Here is an 11,062-nt window from a genome sequence, read left to right on the forward strand (position 1 = left end):
CCCGGCGGTGCCGATCCATTTATCACTTGTAATTCCCCTTCGGTGATCTTCCCCATCGGGATATTCCCGAAGTAGCGTGGATAGGATATTGAAGGAAATTTATAGTTTAATGGTTATATATAAATCGGAGGTGTGATATATATATATATATATATATATATATATATATATATATATATATATATATATATATATATTATCTATATATATATATACGTATATAGATACATAGATACACACTACATCCTACCATACATATATATATATATATATATATATATATATATATATATCATGTATTAACGTAATTGGCATTGCTTTTGCTTTATTTTTATCTCAGCCTTGTTACTGCTTTTTGTTATATTTTGTTGTATATAAAATTAGCGTAAGGAAATTAGTTTTAAGGTTTTAGTTTTAAGCTTTACTTTGGTCTCGCTGAGCGTCAAGCGAACTGCTTGTTAAACCTCCTCCCGCTTGTAAATGTTTGTGAGCATCTTATTAATGCTAGTTTTTTTTTGTTGTTTATCTTTTGAGTGGTTGGTGAAAAGGACACCAGTGAGGAGATTGGAGGGGCGCAACTTTTTCCAGAGAACAGTTCGGGCTCGCTATTCTCCCCGCATGGTTGTGCAGCTGGCTTATTTTTCTGAATCGCCCTTCGAAGGATTGTCGTCATCAGTATTGAAGGCGCAGGGGCATTTCTGCCATCTGCGGTGACTTACCCCCTTACTGTGTGTACTTTCCCTGCGGGCTCTGATATCGGCGCTGGATCCCGACAGAGTGGACGTGGGAGGGACATCACTGTGTTTGCCTACGACTTCCTTCTGAGCTGCAGCGGTGGGGGCATTGAGGCCCGTGAAGGTGCAAGTAGGGCGGTTGCTACCAGGTAGGGAATTTCCCTTGTGTTTTTGGTCGGGAGCACGACAGACTCCTTCCCCATGATAATTGGTGACCTGTGTAGCTGCACGCCTTCAGATAGCGGAGTATTGGCCTGATACGTGGCATTCAGTGGATGTAAGAGATCACGGCTCCCTCTGTATTTCGGCCTACAGCAAGGCAACTGTTTAACCTGATCGTTTGGCATCCATTCATCCCTTATCACATCCATTCATCCCTTATTCAGTGTGAGAGCTCTTCCCGAGTATTCTTTTTCTTATTTATTCTCGTATAGTGAGTCGTTTCGAGATTGTTGGCATTTCTATTGTCACTTTATATTTATATATATATGCCAGTCTTTGTGTATATCTTGACACGAGTGATGCTATAATTTTCGTTATTTCTTGTGGGTATTATATATCAATTAATATGTTGGATATTTTTTATTTTTTTATTTTAAGATTTAGTTTATATTTGTAGGTAGGAGAATTAAGTTTTTCCCCATTGTTGTTGGTCTCTTACTCTTTCCTCTCTGTTTAGTTATAGGTATTGGTTTATATTTATGTTGATGTTGGGCCCATTTTGCTAATTTATGCAGTATATTTTCTTTCTTATTTTCTGTCTAGGGTTTAGTGTTAGTGTTTAGGAACTCCTAAGGGAGTAGTAAGGACTAAGTTGTGTCCTGTATAGTCACAAGGCTGACTTTATTATTCTTTTGCTTTGTTTGTTAATAAAATATTGTTGAGTTTTCCTGTGTGTTTTTGTCTCCGCTGACTGAATTTAGCTGGATACTTGGTAAGATCACTGTCCTCTCTATTCTTGTGCAAAAGAACTTGCACCACGGCCCGGCACAAGGGTCGTAACCATATTTGGCGACCGTGACAGGATAGAGAGCTCGGGGTATCCGGTATTTTGGTCGGTGGAGCGACACTCAGGTGGACGCTTCAGTATTTGTTACTGTTTTGACTGTTGCCTTCCCCCCTGAATTATTTGTGTTAAAATGGCAGAGTTTATTTTTGACCCAGCTGAGTTTTTGGGGTCGGCTGATTGCCTTAAGCACTTACCAGTGTTGAACAAAAAGCATTTAATTGAGTGTGCTAAGGTGGGTTGGGTTGTTCCGCTGAAGTCAGTGGACACTAAGAAGGAAATATTGGTGGCGGTTAGGGATAAGGTCAACCAGGACTTGGCAGAGGCTGAGCATTTAGTTAGTGATAGGGAGAGTGATATGGATAGTATTGGTGAAGGGAGTATGAATGATTTAGAAGAGGATAGTGTGAGTGTGAGAGCTGGCCTAACCCTATTCGAGGATCCTCCTCGTACAGTACATTTATAAGGGTCCTGCAAACTTACCTAATGTGTCAAATAATCCTTTCTTGCCCCCCCCCTAATTCGGTGCCAGTTGAACCCCTGGCCCCTGTTAATGCTTTGGGTGACTCCAAGGAGGAGGTGGAATACAAGTTAATATGCAAAAGAATTGAGTTAAGGAAGATTGAATTTGAGGAGAACGAGCGGGCAAGGCGACACGATTTGTTGGAGATGGCTAACCTTAATTTGCAGATGGCAAGGTTACAGGGGACCAATATGGCCAGTTCCCCTAAAGTAAATTTTCAGGATAGGTTCAATCTAGGTGCGGCACTTAAATTAGTGCCTGTATTTGATGAACAAAATGTCCCTGAGTTCTTCAAGGCATTTGAGCGTGTGGCCACCCGATTGTCCTGGCCCACAGAGATGTGGACGGTTCTAATCCAATGTAGGTTAGTGGGCAAGGCAATTCGGGTATACAATGCCTTGGAGGAGGGAGTAGCAGCCGGGACTACCAAAAAGTGAAAAGCTTGATTTTGAAAGCATATGACCTGGTCCCTGAGGCCTACGCCTCAGATTTCGGAACTATGTGAAACACCCTGCACAGTCCTTCGTAGAATTTACACGTGGTCAAGGAGGAACAGTTCGACGACTGGCTGAAAAGTCGTCAGGTAGTTACTTCGCTGCGTTACGCGAACTGATGCTCCTTGAGGAGTTTAAGAAGGCCTGTAGCAGGGAGTTAAGGGTCCACCTTGAGGAGGTAAAGGCCATGAAAGTGAGTAGTGCCGCTCAATTAGCGGATGAGTTTGTGTTAACTCACCGTTCAGGTAGTGGCAATTTTAACTATAAGGTCTTGAATAACCCCTCATCTCGCTCCCATAGTGGTGGTAGGAGAGTTGAACCCCCCTTGTTGACTCCCAATATCTCTAAGAATATTAATGTTACTAATTCTTTTCAGTGGTAGGGTATCAGGTAGAGTCCAAGGAGGTCCTCCTCCCCCTAGGGTTTTTTGTTATTAGAGACTTCCCAAATGGGGGAAATAACAGAATAAATAATAACGGAAACAGAGGATCAGGCGTAGAGAACATGTTTCTGGTGTAATAAGCCAGGGCATTTCCAAAGCCAGTGTAATGCTCGTAGGCGGTACCTAGAGCGTAATAATCAAAGTCCTGTAGCATTAGTTAATGATAGGTCAAATGTTAGAAGTAGTAGTTCTGTAGACAGATCTGTAGTAGATAGTGGTAGTTTAGGAAATAGTAGTAAGTCTGATGCTCCTAATCCTCAATTGTGACTCAAATATGACAAATATGTATGGCCTGGAAAATTGATTTTTGACTCTTGTGTTGTCCAGGTGAAGTTTTTTAGGGACACCGGTTCTGCCCGGTCGTTGGTCATGAAGAGGGCACTGAATGGTTCTGAGATATATACTGGAAATTTTGTATTATTGGGAGGTTTCCCAGACTCGATTGTGTCGGCTCCTTTGGTTAATGTCCGCATGTCTTTTCCAGGGTATGATCGCATCACTGAGTTGGCTGTGGTGGATAGTCTTAACCCTATCCCGGTATTGATGGTATCCTGGGAAATGATATGCTGGATAGTGAAGGACGGGAGATTTTCCCTTTATTATCTGTAAATGCTAGGTCCGTGGCTGTAATTACTCGGTCTGCAGCAAAAGCTGTTAGTTTTACTTGATGTGGATAATGATGATGACTTAATGTTAAGTAGTGTAGAGTTTAGATGTAGTAAGGCCCGGGGTTTCAGTAGAGAGTAGTGGTTAATGATACTGTAGTATTAATGATATGAAACTTGATTGGAACAGAGCTGCTTTTATTAAAGCTCAAAAAGATGAGTTTAATTTTGACTTGGGCGATGTTGAGGATCTGACTAAACCTAGGTTTGGAGTTGTAAGGGGCTTATTATATAGGTTTAGTCGTCCCGCATCTGATAATTTGAATAAAACTGGTAGAGTGGAACAGATTGTGGTACCTTCTCAATTCAGAAATTCTATTTTGGAATTAGCTCATACCAATTTTTTTTCAGGTCATTTGGGTGTGTTAAAAACTTTCCACAGCTTGGCTAGGTATTTTTGGTGGCCTGGAATTAAATTGAGTGTGAAGCAGTTCATCAGAGAATGTGAGACTTGTCAGGTTATGGGTTTAAACCTAATCAGGGGATCCTTAAAGCCCCGTTGCATCCCATACCTGCCATAGGTGAACCATTTTCTGAGTTAGTAATTGATGTTGTAGGGTCCCTTACCTAAGACTAAAACAAAGGTTTAGTATATTTTATTAACAATCTGGATAGAGATCTCGTTTTCCTGAAGCTATACCTATGAGGCGTATTACTTCCAAAGTTGTTTCGAAAAACTCATTGATTTCTTTTCCAGGTATGGTCTCCCTCGTGTAATTCAGACCGACTGCGGGACGAATTTCACGAGTAAGGTATTTAGGGGTAAGTGTGCTGAACTGGCCATTCAGCACATTACCAGCGTACCTTATCACCCGAGAGTCAAGGTGTGGTGGAAAGATTCCACCAAACCCTCAAGTCTGTCCTGAAAGAAACATTGTTATGATAATGGTAGTGATTGGGACAAAGCCCTCCCTTTTGCCCTCTTTGCTATCAGGAGCCACCCTAAACTCTTCTACTGGAGTAGCTCCTTTTGAGTTGGTATTTGGGCACAAGGTTCGCGGTCCATTGAAATTGTTTTTGAAATGCTCGAATCAAACCGGAAGGGTGAAATAAAAGTTGGAAGGTTTGTGGAAGACTTGAAGGGCAAATGATTAGTGCTTGGAAGTTTGCCAGGGAAATTTGGAACGATCACAGTCGGTAATGAAAGGTAATTTTGACAAAAAGGTAAAGGTACGTTCATTTGAACCCGGGGAGCTAGTGCTGGTGTTGAGTATGGACCCCAGATAGTTTTCTAGAACCAAGATATAAGGGCCCTTGGAAGGTTTTGAGGAAACTGTCAGAGTTTAACTATGAATTGAGGCCCCCGGTTCAAGCCGTAAGTGTAGAATATTTCACATTAATAGGCTGAAACCTACCATGGTAAGCAAGGTGATCCATTAGCGATCGTGTACGAGCCTGTGTCTGTGGTAGTGGATGTGCCTCCAGAGGACTGTGATGAGTTAGGGTGTCAGGTTCCTTCAGATGCATTGGGTGAAAAATATGCAAAATTTGGAAATGTTGAAAAAGTAGTTTAGATCATTTAGATGTTGACAAACGGAAGGATGTGCTTAACTTAATTTATTCCTTTTCAGATCTTTTTCAGGATGCTCCAGGTAGAACAAATATTTTAAATCATGACGTTGATGTAGGTGGTGCTTCCCCTGTGAAGCAAAGTCCTTACCGGCTGAACCAGTAAAATTGGATTTGGTCAGTAGGAGATAGAGTACATGTTGAAGCATGACCTTATTCAACCATCTGTGAGTCCCTGGAGTTCTCCTATTGTATTAGTAAAAAAAGCAGATGGTAAGTTCCGCATGTGCGTGGACTACCGCAAAGTGAACAAAAATACTAAAAATGATTCGTTTCCACTCCCTCGTATTGATGATTGTTTGGATCGGATTGGTTCTGCCAAATTTATTACTAAGCTGGATCTTTTGAAAGGTTATTGGCAGGTTCCATTATCCGATCGAGCTCGTGAAATATCAGCATTTGTCACTCCATTTGGCCTATACGAGTGTAAAGGTTATGCACCATTTGGAATGAAAAATGCAGCTTGTACTTTTCAGAGGCTCATGAATAGGGTAATTTGTGGTTTGGAAGGAACGGAAATTTATATCGATGACTTGGTAGTATATAGTAATGACTGGGATACCCACATGCTAAGGTTAACGTAAGGTTTTTGAAGCTCTTAGGTCTGCAAGACTAGTTGTTAATTTGGCTAAGTGCGAATGGGCCAGGCCAAGGTTTGTTATTTGGGTCACGAGGTTGGTTTGGGTCAGGTGGCTCCGAAACAAGCTAACCTCGAGGCTATTATTAATTTGAAAAGGCCAAGTAATGTTAGAGAGGTAAGAAGGGTGCTGGGCATGACGGGTTTATTACCGCCGTTTCGTGCGTAATTACTCAGATCTTGCTCAACCTCTTACTACTTTATTAGAAAAAGGGAAAAGGTTCTTGTGGTCTGATCGGTGTGAAGAATCTTTTAATAAACTTAAATCTGTGCTAATTACTAACCCTATTTTGACTTCCCCAGATTTTCAGAAACCTTTTATTATCGCGGTAGATGCCAGTGATGTCGGGATTGGAGGGGTCCTTTTCCAACGGAAGGAGGACGGTGTTCATCCTATATCTTACTATAGTAAGAAGCTTCTGGCGGCGGAAAGGCGTTACTCCACCAGTGAAAGGAAGCTCTTTCTTTGGTCCGCGCTCTTAACCATTTCAAACCATATGTGACCAATTTTTCTTTTCCGGTTGAGATTTGGACGGACCACAATCCTCTGGTTTCATCGAGCGGATGAAGGGAGCCAACCAGAGGATTTTGCGTTGGGCCCTATTTCTGCAGGAATTCAACCTTATTATTAAACACGTAAAAGGGACAGACAATTAAAATTCTGACGCCCTTTCTAGGACTTAGTGTGCTTGCCTGATCCTCTCGTACGCTGCCTGCCCTGCTCGTGCTCCAATTAGGTTGTATGAAAAAAATTTCTTTGAATGTAGTATAGTTTAAGTAATATTTCAAGAGTTGTTTTGTAGATTTAGTAAGTTTCTGTAAGGTTTCTATGAGTGGTATACACTCTTATTATGTTATAATGGTTCATGATTCCTAACGAATGATTGATTTGTCCCGGGGTATACTAAGAATTTTGATTTGATTTATTTTATATGACTTTTGAACTATATTGTTGGTGAGCTGTAGGTTAAGGTGTATGCCTGTGTCTCTATTTATTTAGGTTAAGCTAGGTAAGATGGTTTCCTTAGATTTGAGGATTTGTTTTTTGACTGTTATGATCCTGTTTAAATTATTGGTATTGTTATGTTATGTCTGTCTTTTACCATGCTTTGACTTTGGGTTCAGAGTATGGTATTATCATTGAGCTTTAAAATAATGGTAAGCTATATAAAGCATTTGGTTTGTATTCTCTCGTGGTATATTCTATTATTGATATTTTAACACAATTTGGTTTCAGGTTTATTGTTCTATTATTGTATGTTTGCCTGTTATTGGTTGTCTTTATTGTTCTTTCCTTACAGGTTTGTTTATACCACAGTAGTAAAAAAAAAAAATTATTTTTGCTGAAAAATTCTTTTTTTCTTCGGGGAGGAAGGTATCATGTATTAACGTAATTGGCATTGCTTTTGCTTTATTTTTATCTCAGCCTTGTTACTGCTTTTTTGTTTATTATATTTTGTTGTATATAAAATTAGCGTAAGGAAATTAGTTTTTAAGGTTTTAGTTTTAAGCTTTACTTTGGTCTCGGCTGAGCGTCAAGCGAACTGCTTGTTAACCTCCCCTCCCCGCTTGTTAAATGTTTGTGAGCATCTTATTAATGCTAGTTTTTTTTTTGTTTTGTTTATCTTTTGAGTGGTTGGTGAAAAGGACCACCAGTGAGCGGATAATTGGAGGGGCGCAACTTTTTTCCCGAGAACAGTTCGGGCTCGCTATTCTCCCCGCATGGTTGTGCAGCTGGCTTATTTTTCTGAATCGCCCTTCGAAGGATTTGTCGTCATCAGTATTGAAGGCGCAGGGGCATTTCTGCCATCTGCGGTGACTTACCCCCTTACTGTGTGTACTTTCCTGCGGGCTCTGATATCGGCGCTGGATCCCGACAGAGTGGACGTGGAGGGACATCACTGTGTTTGCCTACGACTTCCTTCTGAGCTGCAGCGGTGGGGGCATTGAGGCCCGTGAAGGTGCAAGTAGGGCGGTTGCTACCAGGTAGGGAATTTCCCTTGTGTTTTTGGTCGGGAGCACGACAGACTCCTTCCCCATGATATTGGTGACCTGTGTAGCTGCACGCCCTTCAGATAGCGGAGTATTGGCCTGATACGTGGCATTCAGTGGATGTAAGAGATCACGGCTCCCTCTGTATTTCGGCCTACAGCAAGGCAACTGTTAACCTGAATCGTTTGGGCATCCATTCATCCCTTATCACATCCATTCATCCCTTATTCAGTGTGAGGAGCTCTTCCCGAGTATTCTTTTCTTATTTATTCTCGTATAGTGAGTCGTTCGAGATTGTTGGCATTCTATTGTCACTTTATATTTATATATATATGCCAGTCTTTGTGTATATCTTGACACGAGTGATGCTATAATTTTCGTTATTTCTTGTGGGTATTATATATCAATTAATATGTTGGATATTTTTTTATATTTAAGATTTTATATTTGTAGGTAGGAGAATTAAGATTTCCCCTTGTTGGTCTCTTACTTCTTTCCTCTCTGTTTAGTTATAGGTATTGTTTATATTTATGTTGATGTTGGGCCCATTTTGCTAATTTATGCAGTATATTTCTCTTATTTTCTGTCCTAGGGTTTTAGTGTTGAGTGTTTAGGAACTCCTTAAGGGAGTTAGTAAGGGACTAAAGTTGTTGGTCCCTGTATAGTCACAAGGTCTGACTTTATTATTCTTTTGCTTTGTTGTTAATAAATATTGTTGAGTTTTCCTGTGTGTTTTTGTCTCCGCTGACTGAATTTAGCTGGATACTTGGTAAGATCACTGTCCTCTCTATTCTTGTGCAAAAGAACTTGCACCACGGCCCAAACAAGGAAAGGTGTGATATATATATATATATATATATATATAGATATATATATATATATATATATATATATATATATACGTATAGATACATAGATACATACATACATACATACATATATATATATATATATATATATATATATATATATATATATATATATATATATATATATATATGTGTGTGTGTGTGTGTGTGTGTGTGTGTACATAATGGCATAATGGCACCTTACTTATATATACAACTTATAAGCTGTGTGTGTGTGTGTAGAGAGAGAGAGAGAGAGAGAGAGAGAGAGAGAGACTTTCATGCAACAAAAAAAAAAAAAAAAAATCAGCCAATTCTTTCTGAGATCTCTCACAAGGCCATTTATCATTTATAATGTGTATCACTTCCCTAAGGAAAAAAATTTAAACCGCTGTTTCATACCAAAATAAAAAAAAATATAAAGAAAATAGCCCGGGCTATGAAAGGCGACGTGATAAATGGTCTTCAGAGAAAAGAAATGTGTTGTTGATGGCTTACAACCTCATAGCGAATATCGAAGATGGAGAGAGAGAGAGAGAGAGACTCGAGAGATAGAGAGAGAGAGAGAGGGGGGGGGAGGGGGAAATCAGTTCATTTCCTATCAATCTTGAGAGAGAAAGAGAAAGAGGGAGAGAGAAAGAATATAAGCTTAATTCCTTATCAGTAATGAAGAGAGAGAGAGAGAGAGAGAGACAGACAGACAGACAGACAGACAGAGGAATAAATTAAGCAGATTGCCGTGTGTAACTTTGCAGGATTTCAAATCCAAGATTAGACTTCTCATTTGAAATTAAAGGGTACCGTATTTTATGTTGATAAGTTTTCATTTGAAGTTTAAGTCACGGTGTTTGTCTCAAGCAGGAAGCTTGGACTAAAGTTTATAAACAAATGAATGACTACAGGTGACGGCATGCCTACATACTTTATCGTCTCTGGTCTGATCACATTCCTGCAAGCAAGCTGGTTGACCTCTTTAGTTTTAGTCTTTTATATATATGGAATAACATTCCATATTTTTATTATGTAATCACTTACATATATTCTCGAAATGGGTACATTTACTATTATTATTATTATTATTATTATTATTATTATTATTATTATTATTATTATTATTATTATTATTATTATTATTATTATTATCATTATTAATAATTTAAATGTTTATGTTTATTCCTTTAAGAATTACTGCAAACGTTTGAATTAATAATAATAATAATATAGAAAACAGGGCTAACTAAAACTAATAAACATTTAGATTTCGAAAACTGTCGATTTTAATTCGATATATATGTCTATTATGCCCTGTATACCATTCCTTTCGTCTTTAGGACTCCACGTATATAGAAATACACCTCATAAACGTGCCTAGATAACTCTAGAACACGACTCCATTGCCTACGAGGACGCAGAGTCTCACTTCAGACTCCAGACTTCAATGACTCCAGACTTCAATGACTTCAATGGTCTTGGCGCCAGAGAGTTCCAGTGACTTAAACCCTCCTGCGGTCATCAAGCAATGTTTGTTCCCAGCCCCTCGTAACCAATAGAAGACAGATTGTCAGTAATTGCAGAGAGAGGTAACTTCGAGAGTCCCAGTCACAGTTATTCCATTATTCATTTTGCCCAGATTACAAGGAAACTAGTAAAATTGAGTTTTCTGTACAGCGTATAGTAACGGTGTATGCAACTCTCAACCACGGCGCAAGAAAATCTCAGCCGCGGCCCGTAGAACATTGAGCCTCAAATAGAAAATAAACTACTGAGGGTAGAGGGCTGTAATTTGACATGTTTGATTACTTGAAGGTGGATGATTAACATACCAATTTGCAGCCCTGTAGCCCCAGTAGTTCTTAATATCTGAGGGCGAACAGAAAAATGCGGATGGACACAGAAACAGTCATCTCAATAGTTTTATTTTACGAAACCTAAAAAGGGCAGTATATCTCTCCTCAGTGTATTCCTTCTATATTACAGGGGTTTCATTTTGACGTATTCAGAGGAATAAGGGGATATCGACATGTAGGTACGCATACAGAGTTTGGGGCGGTCACATTTGTCCTGATTTGCTGAAATGGTATAATCCCACCTACGCTCTCTCTCTCTCTCTCTCTCTCTCTCTCTAAGCATCGGTTTGTGCATCTTTCTCTTT

Source organism: Macrobrachium nipponense, chromosome 35, assembly GCF_015104395.2.
Source record: "Macrobrachium nipponense isolate FS-2020 chromosome 35, ASM1510439v2, whole genome shotgun sequence".
NCBI lineage: Eukaryota > Metazoa > Arthropoda > Malacostraca > Decapoda > Palaemonidae > Macrobrachium > Macrobrachium nipponense.